The sequence below is a fragment of the Mesocricetus auratus genome, unplaced genomic scaffold (assembly GCF_017639785.1).
Source record: "Mesocricetus auratus isolate SY011 unplaced genomic scaffold, BCM_Maur_2.0 Super-Scaffold_100027, whole genome shotgun sequence".
Taxonomy (NCBI): Eukaryota; Metazoa; Chordata; class Mammalia; order Rodentia; family Cricetidae; genus Mesocricetus; species Mesocricetus auratus.
Window position 1 is genome coordinate 13,875,251 of NW_024429208.1, and position 18,498 is coordinate 13,893,748.

Sequence of the window (18,498 nt, forward strand, 5' to 3'; positions counted from 1 at the left end):
AGTATTCTCTAACTATAACTAACCACACCATGTCCAAGTTCCCATATTACAATGAGCCTTTTCTACTAGTGTGAGGTTATTTTACTTGCCAGGAAACTGGTTCACACAGGAAGAGCTCTCTTGAAAACATCAGTTGTCAACTTTCCAGTCTCCATTCCCAAAGCTGCAGAGAGCAAACCAATCCACAGGCAACTAGTCTGTCAGAGTCCACCCACTCAATGTACAAGTCATTAATTGTTTGGTCTCTGGGCTGAATCTCACTCTACATCTGCTACCCAAGATGAGCATCCTCTTTCATTCAGGTTTGGTTGTGGGGCAATGATAGGAAAAAGAACACAATGTACCTTGCGGGTTTTAGAAAGATCAAGTGAGAAGCAGAGAACTAAGCTTTAGGAAAAGCTTCAAACATCTTCAAAAGCCTAATAATCCAATATACATTACCCTCTGGGTATGACAGTGCATGCTTGCAAACCCCGAACATGAGGGTGGGGGTAGCAGGGACTAGAGGATCAGAATTTCAAGCTATCCATGCTACATAGGAGGCCAATAATGACTCCATCAGTCTCTGTCTTGAGAAGGATACCTTGCCACAAAAATAAAGAAGAGGAGCATTGACGTTCAGGAGCATTGAACAATAATTTGCAAAAGTAAATCTAAACTGCAAATTCTGCTGACAGCTGCTAAAAACAGAGAAGCCTTGGCTCCCAGTGTTATTAAGCATTAGCACGAAAAAGAAACACAGGAGCTATGAAAATTCACCTTCGTTTCTTTTTACGAGAAACTGTTGAGGACAACAGACCAGAGGAACACAAATAGAAAAACGACCAGTGAATTTAAAACCATCACTATACACTTTAGTGTAAGTCAGGGGTTAGCCAGGGTGGCTATGTCTGGGTCCCACTGGTTTCTGTTGTATTTTGAAGCTTAGGCATTTCTACTGAGGCAGAAACCACCTGACCTAAACACAAGGAAAAGGCAGATGCTTCCTCCATATTCACCTTATTGTGACCAAGCGCCAGACAGGAAGTGTGCCTAATCCACTTCAATGAATCGCTCTCCAGAAGGTCACAGGTGACATGATGATCTTATTTGATTGATCCCAGAATTTATGTTGAGGAGGACACATATGTGACCCTTTTATCCAAGGACAACTATGCCTTTTGATACCTGGTACAGGGAATTCAAGTGTGACAATGCTTTCCAGAGGGCTCAAAGCCAGCATATCAGTCTAACCACAGCAACAACAAAAGAGCAAATAACAGTCCTGAAATGTCAACATGACAAAACAGTGCTTCCTCACAGGAGTTACTGTGTAGGATTAAGCTGACATAAAGGTAGATGTAAAAACTACTGCAAACATCATTTTGGTTTGCATGGGACTGGGAGAGATGCCATCTTCTGCAGTCATCTTCTTACACTGACTACTACTGCCTCCTAAGCCATGTGACACCTCCAAATCTTCACACTTATCTCACAGGATAACTGGGGAGAAATCAGGGGAAAGCCAGGAATCTAAACAGAACACTAGATAATAATCCTCATTGCAACCCCATGACACCCTGTAGGCAGTTTACAAGTAAGAACCAGTAACTAAGGTGGGAACACTTGCCTTGTGCCACGCAGGAAATAAGGGCTTGGCATGGGCCTGTGACCTAACCTCAGTTTTACCATATCCTCCAACAATAAAAACCCAAATTATTTTTACTATCTCGCTAAACGGCATAAACAACCACAGGCCAGGCAATGTTTTAAACTAATGTGTACTTTCCCTCAAAGATGGTTTTCTTGTGGTGGAGGCATCTCTCTCCAGCTAACCCATCATGTCCCATCCCATCCAATGGGCAACTGCTACCAGGAGCCATGATCTGTGGTGGAACCAAGAAGACATCTAAGCATCTCACTTCCCAAGGATGAGTTGGCATCATTGTCCTGTAGTGATGGTGGTCCTGATGGTGATTAGCTGCTTTTGACTCTAAGAAAATGTCTGTCTCCTCTTCTGCTGAAGGACAGTAAAAGGTAACTAGTACATCTAACATGGAAAACAATGACCTAGAGAGAAAAGTCAGCTTTTTGATTCCTATCTACAGCAGGAACTTGCAAACTCCAGGCACATTACTGACATTATTTTCTGATCACCTTCTGAGATGCTTCTAAAGTTGGTTTCTGCTTGGAGCTTTCAGTTTTCTCTTGATTGCTGAAGTGGTTCGTACCATGAAGATGGCATTTTGTTCCCAAAGTGATAATAGGAAAATGAAGGAGCGTCGGTACACGGTGAGTAGTTAGACAATTTCAAGTCTTGAACATTCTGTTCCAGGTCCTAAAAGTTTGGACCTGACTTATGCAATTAAGGCAAAAAAAAAGAAGAAGACTCTGCCCTCTCTCTTGAACATGGCTATTCAAGAAGAATCAAAACAAATCATGCAAACAATGGTATTCTGGCCTCAAGTGTATGTGAGCTTGGCTTTCTCTTTGAACATTCCTGCACTTTCAAATACGGAAAACATCTAATGAAGAACCAGGTTATATCTGAGTAGAAGACAGTAAGACCCACAACTAACAATTCAGTCTTACAAACACTGCCACATCAGCAGAGATACAATCTAAACAGACAAGGTCAACTTGAAAGACCTCTAAGAGAGCATGCCAGGGTCTAGGAAAAGCCAAAGAACAGAGTGGCTGTTTGGTTCATTGATTCATTGATTGTTGACTGATCTGTGCACACATCTGTGCACGCGTGCACACACACACATGCACACACCTGTTCATGAGCATGTTTGCATATGCTGGAGCTTGTCATGAACACAGAGTACAAAAGGTGGCTCCCTCCTCTAACATGCTTAAATGTTTGCAGCAGTCAGTCTCTCCAGGAACCTGAGGTATACATTCCTTGGCTAATCTAGAAGCCTGCAAACCTCAGTGACCTTCCTATCTAAGATTGAAACCCCCATCCCTCACTGCTGCAGAGAAAATGCACAACCCCTGAGTCATCTCTCAAGCCCTGAAAAGCTTTTCAACTATTTTTGGTTTTGCTCAGTTTATTGCATTCAGTGACTATAGTTAGAACAGTTAGAAGAAGGTAAAAGATTTCTCTCATCAGCTTGTTAAACAATTCACAAACCAGGCTGGTCCAAAGTTTTGGTAGTTCCAGACTCCTCAAAATAGACATCAGGTTGATGAGGCTTTAAAGGGACAGATGACAAGCACCACAAAGTCAATACTCAAGGGAAGGACTCTTTTTTGTTTTGTTTTTTGGTTTTTTTGAGACAAGGTTTCTCTGTGTATCCTTGGCTGTTCTGGAACTGACACTGTAGACCAATTCATAGAGATCTGCCTACCTCTGCCTCCTGAGTTCTGGGATTAAGGTGTACACCACCATTACTCAGCGGGAAGGGCTCATTATTCACACCAACCCTGTAGAAAGTCCCTAGTTAAATATTAGCTGCTACATTCTGATTGGTTAAGACAGTTCACATTGAGCTGGGTCTGCAGAGATAGGTACACACTGTACATGAGTTCCCTCTGTCTCCTGACCTAATCCATCATCTAAAAGATGCGAAGGCACAATACACATAAAACCAACTCGTCACTTGCCCCATGGTAAGGTAGCCAAAAATATAATAATCTTAACCATCTCAGTCTTTCTTTAAAATTTAAGGAGACACAGAAAAATAAGCCAAGTTTAAATTTTCATTTAACAAGTTTCTCATAATTCAGATTCCTAATTCTGGATCCAGATACTTCAATTCTCCAACATGACTGTAGAAATTTTTCATGGGCCACATTGTTCTCTCACTGTTTAGTTCTGCCTTTAAGCAAATGCAAACTTCTATACTTGCGTGACTTGAACATCTCTGATCTTCAGAACAAGATCTAATTCACTCGGATAACAGAACCTTTAGGATTCTGATGTCCAACAATTCTCCCTGAATCTGTGCTATTAAATTCATTACGAATGCCTTGATCCCCTCATAGTACTACTAGTGGAGTTCACATTTGTATCCTGCAGCCAGCCTTGTCCTGCTGAGAGGATGAAGTTGACTGAAGTCAGTAAAATTTGGACGGTGTATAAACGATGGCTGCTGAAGCTTTCGAATAGAGTTCTCTCTGTTTTTTTTTTCCCCTCCATCTGAGGAGGTTTTTCTCTTTCAACTTGAGATGGAGTCAGAGCATATTGATGGGCCTTTTCTCCAACCACCCTCAAAGAGGAATATTTGGGACTCATTTGGATTTCAAACACACAGCCCGTGTTTTCTGCAGGGTGAGGTAATATGTCAGAAATAATAACTGTCTCCCTTTCTCAAAGAGAAGGCACCAGTACAGGAAGGCTCTTGCCACTCCCTCCACTCCTACTCTGGTTCTATAAAGTATGCTAGTAAAGTTTTTATCATATAGTAAGGAGTTCAAATCCAATGCCAGTTAAGAAAGAATGACCAAAGCAGTCACTACCAACTCCTGACATAAGATTCAGACTAAGAGCTTTATGCATAAGCTTCATAATTGTCCAAGACCTAGACAAGGCACGCATACACGCACTCCTTGTGAGAATCTGTGGAAGACAAGGGTATGCTGCTTCTTATCACAGGAACAGAAGGGCACCGGTGTCAACACTGCTACAGAACAAGCAGGGGTGAGTGCTTATACCATTCAGAACAGCCAACATGCAATGAACAGTGGATACGTTCATCTGAGTCCAGCATCTGTGAGTAAAGGAGACAGGAATGTTGCTTCCTCGGGGAGGCAGAAAGTGGGGACAGAGCAAGGGCAGGCACAAGGATTCACCACTCAAGTGTTAATACAAACACATGCTGCCCTAGCATTCATGCATTCCTCTCACTCACATTCACACACGCTCCCCTCACACTCACACGCGTTCCCCTCACACTCAAACGTGCTCCCCTCACACAGCTACCCTCACACTCACACGTGCTCCCCTCACACTCACAGCTCCCCTCACACTCACAGCTCCCCTCACACTCACAGCTCCCCTCACACTCACAGCTCCCCTCACACTCACAGCTCCCCTCACACTCACAGCTCCCCTCACACTCACAGCTCCCCTCACACTCACAGCTCCCCTCACACTCACAGCTCCCCTCACACTCACAGCTCCCCTCACACTCACAGCTCCCCTCACACTCACAGCTCCCTCACACTCACAGCTCCCTCACACTCACAGCTCCCCTCACACTCACAGCTCCCCTCACACTCACACACGTTCCCCTCACACTCAAACACGCTCCCCTCACACAGCTACCCTCACACTCACACTCACATCTCCCCTCACACTCACAGCTCCCCTCACACTCACAGCTCCCCTCACACTCACAGCTCCCCTCACACTCACAGCTCCCCTCACATTCACAGCTCCCCTCACACTCACGCACTCCCCTCACACTCACACTCACAGCTCCCCTCACACTCACAGCTCCCCTCACACTCACAGCTCCCCTCACACTCACACTCACAGCTCCCCTCACACTCACAGCCCCCCTCACATTCCCGCACTCCCCACACATTCACGCGCTCCCCTCGCATTCACCGGCTCCCCTGTATAACTACAGTTAGGCTGTGTAACTGCAGACAGGTAAAAAAAATTAATCACTGGCTATATTGCTAACTTTTTGACATCTATTCTGAGGTTCAGATTAAATCTTAGCTCATCTATGAAGCAATCTATGATTTCCCTACTAACACTAGGTGTTAGCTCCTCTCTGTGTGATGAGGATGTCCTTCTATATATGTTTCTCTTATTGGTTGATGAATAAAACACTGTTGGGCCAATGATCAATCAGGCAGGAAGATAGGCAGGGCTAAGAGATGAGGAGAATTCTGGGAAGTGTAGGCAAAGGGGAGTCAACATGTGGGTCCAAGAAGAGAAGACGCCAGTCAGGCATTCTATGGTAAGATAAGACCTTGTAGAAAAACCTAGATTAGTAGTCATGGGTTAATAATTAAAACAGAGCTAGCCAATAAGAAGCCCAAGCCACTGGCCAATAGTTTCATAATTAATATAACATCTGTGTGTTCATTTGGGGCAAGGCGGCTGCGGAACCAGGTGGGAAAGCCTGTAACATCTGTGTAAAGCAACCAGACATCACTCCTTTCCATCATTGCTTCCTGTCATCAATGTATGTACCCCAAGGATATGTCCGCTGTTTCCATCATAATGCGTGCACATCAGGACCGTGTCCCCCGTTTCCACACTGTTCCCACCATTAGGGCAGCCGCATCAAGGGCCATGCCCATTCTCTGGCTAACTTAAACCAGGACGCTGTGAACACTCCATGTGAAAGTTCTTATAAAGACATGTGCTGTCATGGTCCTGGATACATGCCTCAGAGTAGCAATGACAGAATCAAGGTACAACTACACAGCCCAAGTCCTAATCTCCACCCCATAAATAAGTTCAAACAAACAGACATGGGGAATTACAGCTACAAATGAAGTAAGGGCTGTTGATCAAACCTTTAAAAAAACACAGAGATGACCTGAAGGCATCTATCTGCGCAGGCTCAATAAATTCACAAGAGTCTATAAAGGCAGAAGGAATATAAGAGATCAAGACATTCAAGGTGAGAAAGGCATACCGTGCCACTGGCAACTTTGAAGAAGGGGGCCGGACCCTTTTGGAGTTGGAAAGGTCAAGGAATGAGGAATGCAGACTCCTGACACACCTCCAACATACAGTCCAGGTAGATGATACATGGATAAAAAGACACTAGGGTCCCAGTAGCCTTCAACAACAGAAAACAACACCTGGTCATGTATAACAAGTGGGTGTGTAAGCTTTGGTGAGCTACACGTAGTTTCTCCCCCCATGTGGGCTCCAGAGGTGGTTTTGCCTACTACTTTTCTTGTTTCATTACCATGGTCTTCCTCTTATACTTGCACAGGGCAGATGCAAAGATTCCCAAGGAACTCTGTCCACAGTGCTCTCTGCAGTGCCTGCCTGAAGGTAGGGTCCCCTACATCCTCATGCCGCCCGCATAGGATCCTGGGTCCTTTCACCTCTCATGGCTTCAAGTAAAAATATCTCAAGCCTTCCTTTTTCCCCCTCCCTAAAAAAGACCCTTGATAGGTAAAAACCACATGAACACAACTTTCTAGAATACTTCGGGACAGATAATGTCTTCTTTCCTTCCCACTATGACCCTATCCCCAACAGAGAGTACCTCTAAGCACAGACTGCTGCAGCAATGTCATAATGGGCTTTTGTACCTGCTGTCATCTCCTTCCCATCATTGCCTGCAGGGCAGTCAGAGAACCCACAGAAGTCACATCTCCTTATTCTATCTCCTGATAAATACTTTCTCATTCTAATAAACTCCTACGCTTTGACCTTGGTTTATAAAATCACAGATGACCTGGTCCCCTTGGACTTTACCAGACACAGAGTGTATCATTTTTCCCCTTGCCTTCTTTGTCCCAGCAAACTGATCTTTCTTTAAAGTGACCATTTTCCACTTATCTTGATCAAAGATTCTGAATGTTGGAGTCCTAGTACCAATAAATTGTTATGGTCCATTTTCGTTGTGAGGTGTGCTTAGAATTCATCAGAGTTTCAAATAAGTAGGAGGCCCTGGGACCTTTTGTCCTCTATCTGGTTGCTGGCTGCTGCCTATCTCAGAAATTTGAGATTAGAAAAAGGGGGCTGTTTCAAGTCAAAAATTACTTAGTAGATAAAGCTTTGAATCCTGAAGCAATAGGATGGAGAATTAGGAAGGAGGCAAGTCCTAGCCTAATGGGAGAAGAGGACAGGAAGTTTTGTGATCAGGGGACATTAAAAGAACACTATCTTATATCTAATTGGCATGTCAGCCCTTTCTGCCTTTTTCTCTATGCCATGTCCTCCTGCAGAACTGCATGCTAAAAACTGCTTTGTTTGTTTGTTTGTTTGTTTGTTTTGGCTTTTCAAGACAAGGTTTCCCTGTATTGTTTTGGAGGCTGTCCTGGAACTCACTCTGTAGACCAGCCTGGCCTCGAACTCACAGAGATCCGCCTGCCTCCACCTCCCGAGTGCTGGGATTAAAGGCGTGCGCCACCAACACCCAGCAAACTACTTTGTTTTAACTCATCTCTTGGATGTGTTGTCTTTTTTCTAACAGGACTTAAGAATAATCAGCAAGAGGACAAACCCAACAGTCCTCTCACTGAGGTTTATAAAGATTATTATGACCATCAGGAAGTCCAGCCCTGTAATAATACAGCATAAGCCAGTGTCTACCTTCCACTATAGGCCATCTTAATACCTTGAAAGACTTGTATCTTTTTTTCTTTTATACCAGAAAAAATATCTTCTAAGAAATGTGTGTGTGTGTGTGTGTGTGTGTGTGTATACACAATTGATGAGAAGTTACAATGACAAGGACAAAAAAAGCAATTTTTCATAGAAAAGGGTGGAACTATTTGACAGACTTTAACCATTAGATTTATTTAACACCCATGCTCTTTAGGAACGGCAGTGAGTGCTTGAGCACTAACTCCTTAACTTGAGCCAACTGAACATACTCGCTCGTGGCCATGTTTATTTCTTCTTTGTATATTTTTAAGCTGGCACAGAGTCATTGTTGGATGCACAGGCAACAGTGTGGCATCTCAGTGCACCTACAAAGTCCTTAACACTTGGGTCCAGGAAACAGCCTATTTATCATGCCAGGTGGTTGTCATTTCTTTGTGTTCAGTGCTCTCAAAACCCTCTTACTTGGTGATCTTGAAATGTTCAGTTAACTATTGCCAATCGTGGTCACCCCACTGAGTCACATATGCAACACTAGATGCTATTCTCCCATTCAAATGCACTGCTGGTCCCAACAACTTTCTCTCTGTCCTTCCTCATCAATTTTTGTTACCCAATTCCCATATCCTTTTATAAGATTTATTTTTGAGGTTATAATATAAACACATCACTTCTCCCTTCCTTTTCCTTCCCCTAAAATCCTTCTGTATCCTTTTATTTGACGTTTTATTTTCTCAACTCTGGTATCTTGCTCTCCATGTCCTTTTCTAACACAATGTGACAGAGATAGCTGTGACCACTGTCAAGCTTATTCCTCCAGTTGGGGGTTTCAACTGTATCTTCACTGCTCTCACTGTAGGAGAGCATATATCCAGGAAAACAAGGTGAGTGGGAGACCAGGATCTGCTAGTCCTGTCAATGCATAGATGTACAAATGAGTCCAGCCAAGATCAGCTGGGCTGTCCTTCAGCACATGATACGGGGTTATGTGGTTGCTTGTGGACACTGAATTATGCAGTCTCCAGTATCCGTGTTTACAATTAATGCTGTGTTCAGAATTCTATAGTTCTTTTTAAGTTTTCAAAGGGGCCCCGTAAAGTATTATTCTTCCCCATTAAAAAATTTTTTTAAGTCTCAGGGCAAAATAAGGATAGAAACACATGAAATTAAAGCAGCGGAGTTGATCCTGGGCTCTACTGCTAACAACACCATTCTCTTCACATACAACTGTTTAGAAGGCAGTGCTCAAAGCCAAACCGCTTAAAGACTTTGCTCCCACCATGGTATGCTCATGTGGTGGTATCATCTGGCTGTGATCCCTGCCACTAGCTAGGCATAGGAAGCAATGTGTGGTTCTCTGAGGCACCAGGGGCAGATTTTGAAAAGTCTGTTTCTCTAATCATTTCACTGAATATGTACATACGTTGTATAAAGAGACTGCATCTGGGTATTAATTGCCATTCAAGTGACAGGCTCAACCTTTGCTCTGAAAGCAAGTGTCCAAGAATAGTGGGCAATGAGAAACAGCTCTGCCCTGATCACTGTTGCCATAGTCACATTTATCTGCAATGATTTTAAATTTATTTAGTTGTGTGTGGAATTTATTTATTTAGTGTGGGGGGGTGGGTGCATGTGTGTGTGTGTGTGTGTGTGTGTGTGTGTGTTCCTGAGAGCATGTAAGTACAATACATGCATTCGGTGCCCTCAAAGGCCAACAGAGAGTGTCATATCCCCTAGAATTATTACAGACAGCCATGATCTGCCATGTGAGTGCTGGGAATTGAGCCCAGGTCCTCTGCAACAGCTCTTAACCAGTGCTCATAATCAGGTAGCCATCTCTCCTGCCTGATATTCCTTTATAAGAGTTCTCTAACCTCTAGGAAATGTAAAGCATAGGCCAAAGTGGCTTCCCACATGTTCTCTGTTTCTGTCATCCTATTTCCTTTCTGGTCCTCCTCCTCAACTCATCTGCCATTGGTTCATCCACATGAACTTTGATGCCAACTTAAATTTTTAGACAGACAATAGTTTCACTATTAAAATTCATCAGAATTATTTGTCTATATTTTTAGAATCAGAACTTCTTTTACTAATGTGGGTATTTGGGGTCGGGAGGGATTCTAGGAGCCAGACTCCTAGATTTTTTTTCAGAAAAACAAAGTTGTGTACCCCACAAACATCTGCCTAAAAGATCTCATAATGAGGAGCAGATGCTTGAGTAAACACTATTGACTGTCATCACAGAGACTTTCTCCCCCAGAAAGGTCAGAGTTCACTATAGGGTATTCTCCTGTGATTCTCAAACTTCACAGTCTAGAAGTTTGCCTCATCATTTCTGATTTATTGGGCAGAGGGGCTTGTTTAAATTGTGGTGACTGATTCTTGATGGTATTTTTCTATTGCTAAATTATACAAATGAATATATAACTCAATGCTAAAAACCAAGGAACAATTTTTTGAGAGCAAAAAGTGGTTTTAGTTACAAATGCCCGGATCTTCTTCATGATGTGAGCCCAGAGTGTTGTCCTAATGATAGACACTGGAAAACACCATCTCACTACCATCATTTTGCTCTCCTTGGATAACTGGTATACCCTGGCTTCCATGTTAATGGAGAATTTTACAGTACAGAGACACAACTTTCAGAATAAATTCCAAAACTGCTTCACAAATGCTAAAAACACAATGCTTCTCTCAAGACAGAGATGGATAGGAAAAATATGTACCAGCTCTACATCCAGACAGTCTGTGACTAGCTATCGCATTCCTGCTGACAGATTGTGAGATCATATCTCAGGAGGACAACACAGCCTACTGTACCTTCTCTGTCATTAGAACCATGTGGTGATATCGGTGACAAATAAGAAAAGTAAAATCACCACTTTGAGTTAGACTTCCCTACTATAAACATTTATCTATCTGTATAGTCCAACAATTGTTAGAGTCAAGTGGTTTAATTTGAGGATATTTCACTTGCTACATCTTTGAAGCATATTTTGAAGGAAGCAGCATTGTATCCCTAAGATGTAGTCTGAAATAGCAAGTCAGGGTTCCCTTCATAAGCCCAGATGCATATATCCAAATATTATTTTAAAGATACAAGAGCGTTTGGAATAATAATTCAAAGACACTAAATTTCTAGTAAGGAAAGTCTCAAAATCTGATGAATAAAGACTATAAATTTCTTTCACAAGTTCAGTCAGTGCTCATTAGCCAATGAGGCAGAAGAAAACATGGTTCTTACTTTTTTTAAATTTCAGAACTGTGCATATGAAACTGTAGAGTTCTACCATAAGACACTGTCCTTGTTTATGTGGACCTACTGAAATGTAAGCTCTGTGAGGACTTGGGGTTATTTAGAGCTAAACTGTCACAGGCTTAAGCTAGAACAGTTTGTATCTCATAAAAAAGTGAATGAATGATGGCAGGAGGTAGGGATGTCTTGGAAGGCACCAGGGCTCCTTTTCTCAAGCACACATGGGAGAGCTGTCAATAATCAGTGCTTATCGTGCTGGGCTATGGCATATCCTGGCCTTTCCAGGAGAGCAGGTGGAAAAGTGAAGCACTCACACATACTGAAACATGAGGAGGTGCACGTACACACTGTAGACAGAGTCTGGAGAATCAGGGAGGAAGAAACACTCGCTTGAGAGGTGGAATAATCTTCTTCATGATGATGATCTTGTTAAGTGTTCATCTAAAACAAACTGCCCCTGCTTGGGGACTGACAGCATAAGAAGAGAAGACTGTGAACATTTTATGTGAAGAGAATACAAAGAATGAGGGTCATCCCGATACACAAACAGACACTAACAGCACATTTAGCAACAGAAAATGGGAAGGGGGGAATATAAGGTTTAAATTGCATCCATTTCAAAGGCATTTCTCAATGCAAATAATCTCTACTTTTCATGGCATTTCAATCTCGTGTAGAATGAGGTCTTAGGAAGTCACTGAGGACTTGTGCCTAAAGCTCCTACATGGTAGGATGGAAGAAATACAGGTGTTGGTTTTTAAAATAATCACTTAAATGAGTACAATTTATAAAACTGCACCAACTAATGGCTCCTCATTTTCCTTTATAGTATGCCTGGGAGTGTGTGATGGCTGCTGGGAAGAAACAAACGAGGAGAGTGTCCCGAGGCTGCCCCTGAATTTACAGCAGCTTTTCCCTTTTATATAAAAAACATAAGAGCATTATCACCTGACAATTTCAAGACCAGGAGGAAATAAGAAGAGGGACAGAAAAACAGCAGCGTACACTGGTAGAGGATCCTTGGGATATAATTGGAGGCTTTAGCATGGTCCAGGGGACAGATGACTAGCCTCTGCAAGGAATAACACTTCCCAAGGAAAACAAAAACATAAACAAATATGCCTCAGTGAGATCAAATTGGCAAGTGTACCATAACCCACTCTGAACAGAGTGGGTGAGAATATACCTCAGTGTGACAGGGGAGGGAAGAATACCATAGCCCAAACTGAGAGGATCACTCAGTTCTGTTTCATAGAAAAAAATGAGAAAGAAACTAATATAGATTATACACCACTATTCCCCAGGTCTCTCCCAGAGGTGGTAAGAATGTTCCTTCCATGTTCAACACCCTGCCTAGAGAAGCAATTTCTACTTGAAATCATGTAGGTTATTTGCCAGCATGGGTTTTCCTGACCATATAGGCCTTGATGAGACTGAATGAAGAGAAGGACCAAGATGGCTTTGATGCATTAAATGAAATTATTCTTTTCTGAATAAAACATATTTGGCCCATTTTACATGAAAAAATATCTTCAAACTCTTCAGTGGTTATCCAAAGCTACTCAATGCCAAAAGTTACCTACACTCTTGTATTGTTTTTTTCCCTATACAAGGTGAGTATAGAGCTTAATTTACAAATCAGGCACAGTAAGATTTTCACAGTAATTATTAGCAACATATTTAACTAAAAAGTTGGATGAACATAACACCTCTCAAAATATCTTACTTTAATTGGTCACGGTAACTGAGACATGGGAAGGAAGCTACCAGCAAGGGGTAAACTAGTACATCATCAGTATACTTTGTACCACTCTACATATCCCTGTCGTCATAAAAGCCCAAGGAAAGGCAAACAAACCAATGTAGTGTGATCAGCATGGGCCTCAAAACAACATTCACCAAACAGCAGCAGTAAGCAAGTGACCTAGTTTCTCAAAGCCATGCTTCATTGTCTATGATAATTATGAAGTCAATCACACTCGTAGGTTAGAGCCTGAGATCCAGGGTGAGTTCAGCGTGTGTCAGTCATTAGTCCTGCCACCATTAATTGCTCACATTGCCAGTGTTGCTCAAGGGATTCATTTGTAATGATCCATGAATATTTTAAAATACACTTCATGTGAAAATACTACAGACAGGGCAGTAATCATTCTGTTGTTTTAATAATTAATACAGACTTACATCATTTTCTGCTTAATGGCATGGCTGCTTTTCTACTATGGAGGGCAAAGATAAATTAACACCTTCTGCTATTCCTTGTTTAGCTGCATGTGGCATGAAGGTGCCCGATGGCAGAGCAGTCTCCTCACAAGACAGCCCCTGCAAATGAGGATGTGTGGTGTGTCTCCATGCCTGATCAATGCCTATGACACTCCTTAGGCATTGGGTTCATTTTAGAGGAAATTCATTGCTTAAAGAAAATACAATACGTGGAGGATGCTGAAATGTATCCTTATTTATCCCATCTTTGAAATGTTTCAAATGTTGTTTGTGTATTTTTCTGTTAATAAATATTTTGTTTTTGTATCTGCAACATCTGGATGCTGGCTCCAAACTTAGTTCTAGAGCTACAACACATATTTGATTTTTTTTACAATCTCCATTTTGACACCAGAATATGTAGGGCATGGCTCAGCCCATAAAAAGAAAACATCTTTATGAACAGAAAACATTTCCAATTGCCACAGAAAACATATGTCTGATGCTGCCAATATCCCAACATAATCCTGCTGCCCTGGAGGGTACTCTAATGTAAACAGTATGTATTTCAGATAGCCAATATTTTGGTAATAAATTCCCAATCACACAGATTAAACCTTACTACAGAAGCCCAGTAATTTCCACATGTTACAGCATCACATAAAGAGAAAAATTTCATTATATAGGTTATATACCTAGTTCATATGATTTTCTACCATACCACACTAACTCAAAAGACTATTAACATTCTGAGAAGAATTTGAAGTCTTTATATAGTATGAAAAATAATGGGTCTTATGTCGGGGTACCTATTTTCTATAGCCTTTAATTTTTCTTAAATATGTTAAGAGGAAGAAAAGCCAGTGTTTGTAGGTCTCATTGAGTCTCTAGCCATTGTTCTATGTATGTAAAAAAGGAAATGCCTCTACTAGTGCTATGTGGAGCAACACCCAGGAGCTGTGGACACCTTGGGTTCTTTGCCTTAACCAGAGTTCCAGCTTTGGAATCCCCACAATGCAAAGTAAACACTCTCATTAATATTATAAATATATACAACATTCACAATAACTCACATCTAGGCCAGAAAATGCATCTTAACAGAGCTTTTTACGAAACCTAAATCTTACAATACTCTAAGACCACAGTATAATTAAACTCAAATTCAACAGAAAGGTTAAATGTAAACTCCAGAAATACATGATGATTAACCCACATCTTTCTTAACAAACAAGGCTCAAGAAAAAACATCTCAAAGACAATCTAAAATACTTTCAGCTAAGTTAAAATTAAAACATCACTTATCAAAACTAAGGGGATGCAACAAAAGCAATTCACAGAATCCAATCTCATTCACAACAACCAAAACTTTCAGTAAGTTAACAAGGGGAAACAGTTCCCACTAATAAATCAATTGATAGTGGAGCAACCTATTAAATCACAAGACCTTGGTTAGTTTCTTGAACATAAATTATAATTAGAAAGAAAATAATTTTGAATAGCAAGAGATAAAATTGTATTTCCTCAGAAGATAAGCTGTTCTATAATCACTTGAGTCATATAACCACATCTCAAAGTTTTCATGGTCATGGCATCTTCTATAGGGTCCTTTAAACTTAAAACAACCTCTCACTTAAAACAACCCATGTGGACCTACAATGCCAGACAGACCTGCACTCAGAGCAGAAGCTCCTTTGTCATTCACTCTAGGAAGATTCCTAGAGTTTACTGCCTCAATTTTGCATCTTAAAACAATAATAATTTTTTTAGTTTTCAATATCAATCTTTGTTTTGTTTTTTCACCATGATTCTACAAATGATAATACTAACATTCTACCAAGTCAAAAGAATAAACACCATTTCTTTGAGATGAAATCCACAATCAAGGTTCTAGACAAGACATGAGATATAATCTATTTATTGAATAAAAAATACAAATGGAAAGTGAAACTTAGATTGCAATTTGGGGCATGAAAATATAACATCATTGTGATATATCCTCAGATCCAAATAAACTACAAGGCATGCTTACATTTTTCTAGTGTATTAAATTGTACAACTTTTAGGCATTTAGTTGATCCATCTAAAAATTTCCCATATGAGAAACAGGGTATTGCTAGAACAGATTTGAGGTCTCTTCTCTCTCAAAGTCTCCGAAAACTCAGAGGATGATCCTATCCAGTCTTCCCAGTGCCAGTCAGAAAGGAAAGGGAAATAGTCACAGTTGCTGAGGCTGCCTGAGCAAGCTCACATAGAATAAGCAGTGCATTTACACAGACAGCCACATCACTGAGTGCCCTCCGGGTTCACACAGTTCATAATAATCTTCTAAAATGACTGCAGCTACTTGCGTAGTATTCTCAGAAAATTACAAGACGGCCAACTTATTTTCCAGCCTTTAAAATCTCATTGCCCATTTCCCTAAGGTGACAGTCTATAATGTCTTAAATCTTCTACAAAGCACATTTCCAATACGCATTACGTTAATACTTTTCTCACTTACTTGAATAGCATTTTAGAAGGTAAGGACTTCTTATCCTCATTAATATCACTTCTGATTAATTACTGTCTATTTCATTTGAGTTTTTACTGGCAAAAGAACCATAACTGTTGAGAAATGCATTTATATTAATTTAGTGAAAATTCTGTTCTTTGTTATTTACCATTTAGAAAGAAATAACATCCCTAAAATTTTGAGGTCACAAGTTTCTCCAAATGAAAAAAAAAAATTAAGCTAAGCATATTTTCAAGATTAGATGTGTTAAGCATCTAACACATGTTTCTTGCTAAAAAAAAGTGCTCAAAATGCATTGCTTTCAGGGATCAAGAGAGAGTTTAGCAGTTCAGAGTATATACTGCTCATAAAGAAGACACAAGTTCACTTCCCAGAACACTTGCAACTCTTGTAACTTCAGCTCCAGAGAGCTGATAGCCTATCCTAACTTCAAGTAGATACCTATACATGGAGAGAGAGGGGGGGGAGGGAGGGAGGGAGGGAGGAAGAGAGAGAGAGAGATACTCATGAAAACATAAAATTTTTTTAAGAAAAACAAATGTCTTGCTTTATAATTCAAGCACAACAACACACATCAACTTTCATCCCAGAAACGTCATCTTTTCATTTGAGTTTTTCTCTTATCAGACTCTCAGGCACAAATCTAATGACACTCAGCTAGATTAACCTTCATTACAGCAAGGCTCCTCTTTTATTCTTTGCCTAAACTAGGTTGGGAGACGTGAAGTGAGCAGTTTGAGAGGTCAGGATGCCACTGGAGAATGAGAGACGCTAATAACACTTACTCCAAACCTTCATGAAGATGTCAGACCACTTCGGCTTAAGCTGTCTTCCTTTCCTCTTCATTCCACAGAAAGACTGCAGAAGCATTCATTCTTTCAGCCCAGTATTCAACCACTGAAAAGAAAAGTCAACTTCTACTTACTTCTCCTTGCAGCTAAGTGGGGCATGGAAGGCCAGGCTATGAAAGCAGAACAATCCCATGTTACATCCAGAAAGAAAAGCCTGTCCCTCCTCTGTCCCCAGGCTACCATGAACTGGGATCAGGACAGTGCCTGAGCCTCATTACCTAATCATCTTAGTTCTAGCCTGGAAGACTAAGATGCTAACCAACAATGTCACCATTCACTACCTTAGCTAAACCAGATGCTCATGTAACATATCAGTATGGAAGGCTGCCATGGCAATGCAAAGTAGAAACCTTCTCCTGGTTCATCTTACAAATACATTTTTTGGAATATATTAATAGTCATATATTTCAAACTACAATTCAAAGTATGCTATTATAATAAGAAGGATAATCAGGAAAATATTTTGTCATAAATGAGATATCTAAACAATGCCTATGCTACTTTTGCAACAACAACAAAAAAATCTCTTTCATTCCTACACACTGTTGAATACACTATATAATAATCTCTCAAAGTTTATATTTACTTATGTGTATATGTGTGGGGGGATGCACATGCATGCCCATATCTTGCAAATGTCTGCAGAGGCCAGAAGAGAGAGTCTGATCCACTGGAACTAGAGTTATGAATGTTTGCGAGCTGCCTGATGTGAGTTCTAGGACCTGTACATCAGTACTCTGAGAGAGTATCAAGTGATCTCTACTACTGAGCCATCTCATTACTCTAGATAAGTAAACTGAAGCATATCCAACCGAGGCTCATGATACATTGGTACCAAATGAAGCTACCGATATCCCAAACATCCCATGTACCATGACTCTCCTTCCTTCTGAGTCCATTAGAACTCTTCTTCTCAAATGCTAAATTAATCTGTGCTTGCATTTTACTGAAGCTCTGTTAGATGTTACTATGGGAAATGAAGGAGCTGGTGACATTGAAAAGCCTAAACAAACTAGCTAGATCAGACACAGCACACAGGTCAGAAGAAAGGCACGAGACCCTCATACTGTGCACTTGAGTGATGAGAGCTGAAGGGCCATCCATTACCATTTAACCTCTATGGCACATAGTGCCACAGCACTCACAGCTCTGCCTTACACTAACTGGAACACAGTTTGAGCAAAAAGAAAGGCCTTATCCTCTTTGTCTGTAACACTTTACCCAGAATGCTGTGGAATGCATTTTTCTAAAGCAAATAATCACTGAATGAGTCATAAAGTGCACAGATGTGGGCCAGTCTGAATTTAAGGAAAAACTCTACGAAATACCTGGGAGAGTCAGGAATCAGAAGGCATCCTAATGCTCTACACATGATTCCTTGCTTGTCCCCATCAACTCTCCATGAACTCATCTCACCCTCACTTCAAAGAGGAGAAAAACAAGA

At 41.0% G+C, this 18,498-nt stretch overlaps 1 pseudogene; it reads left to right on the forward strand.

The window, feature by feature from the left end:
* The first annotated feature begins 2,211 nt into the window (after window positions 1-2,211).
* LOC110340982 overlaps window positions 2,212-18,498 on the forward strand; it is a 72,919-nt pseudogene continuing 56,632 nt past the window's right edge.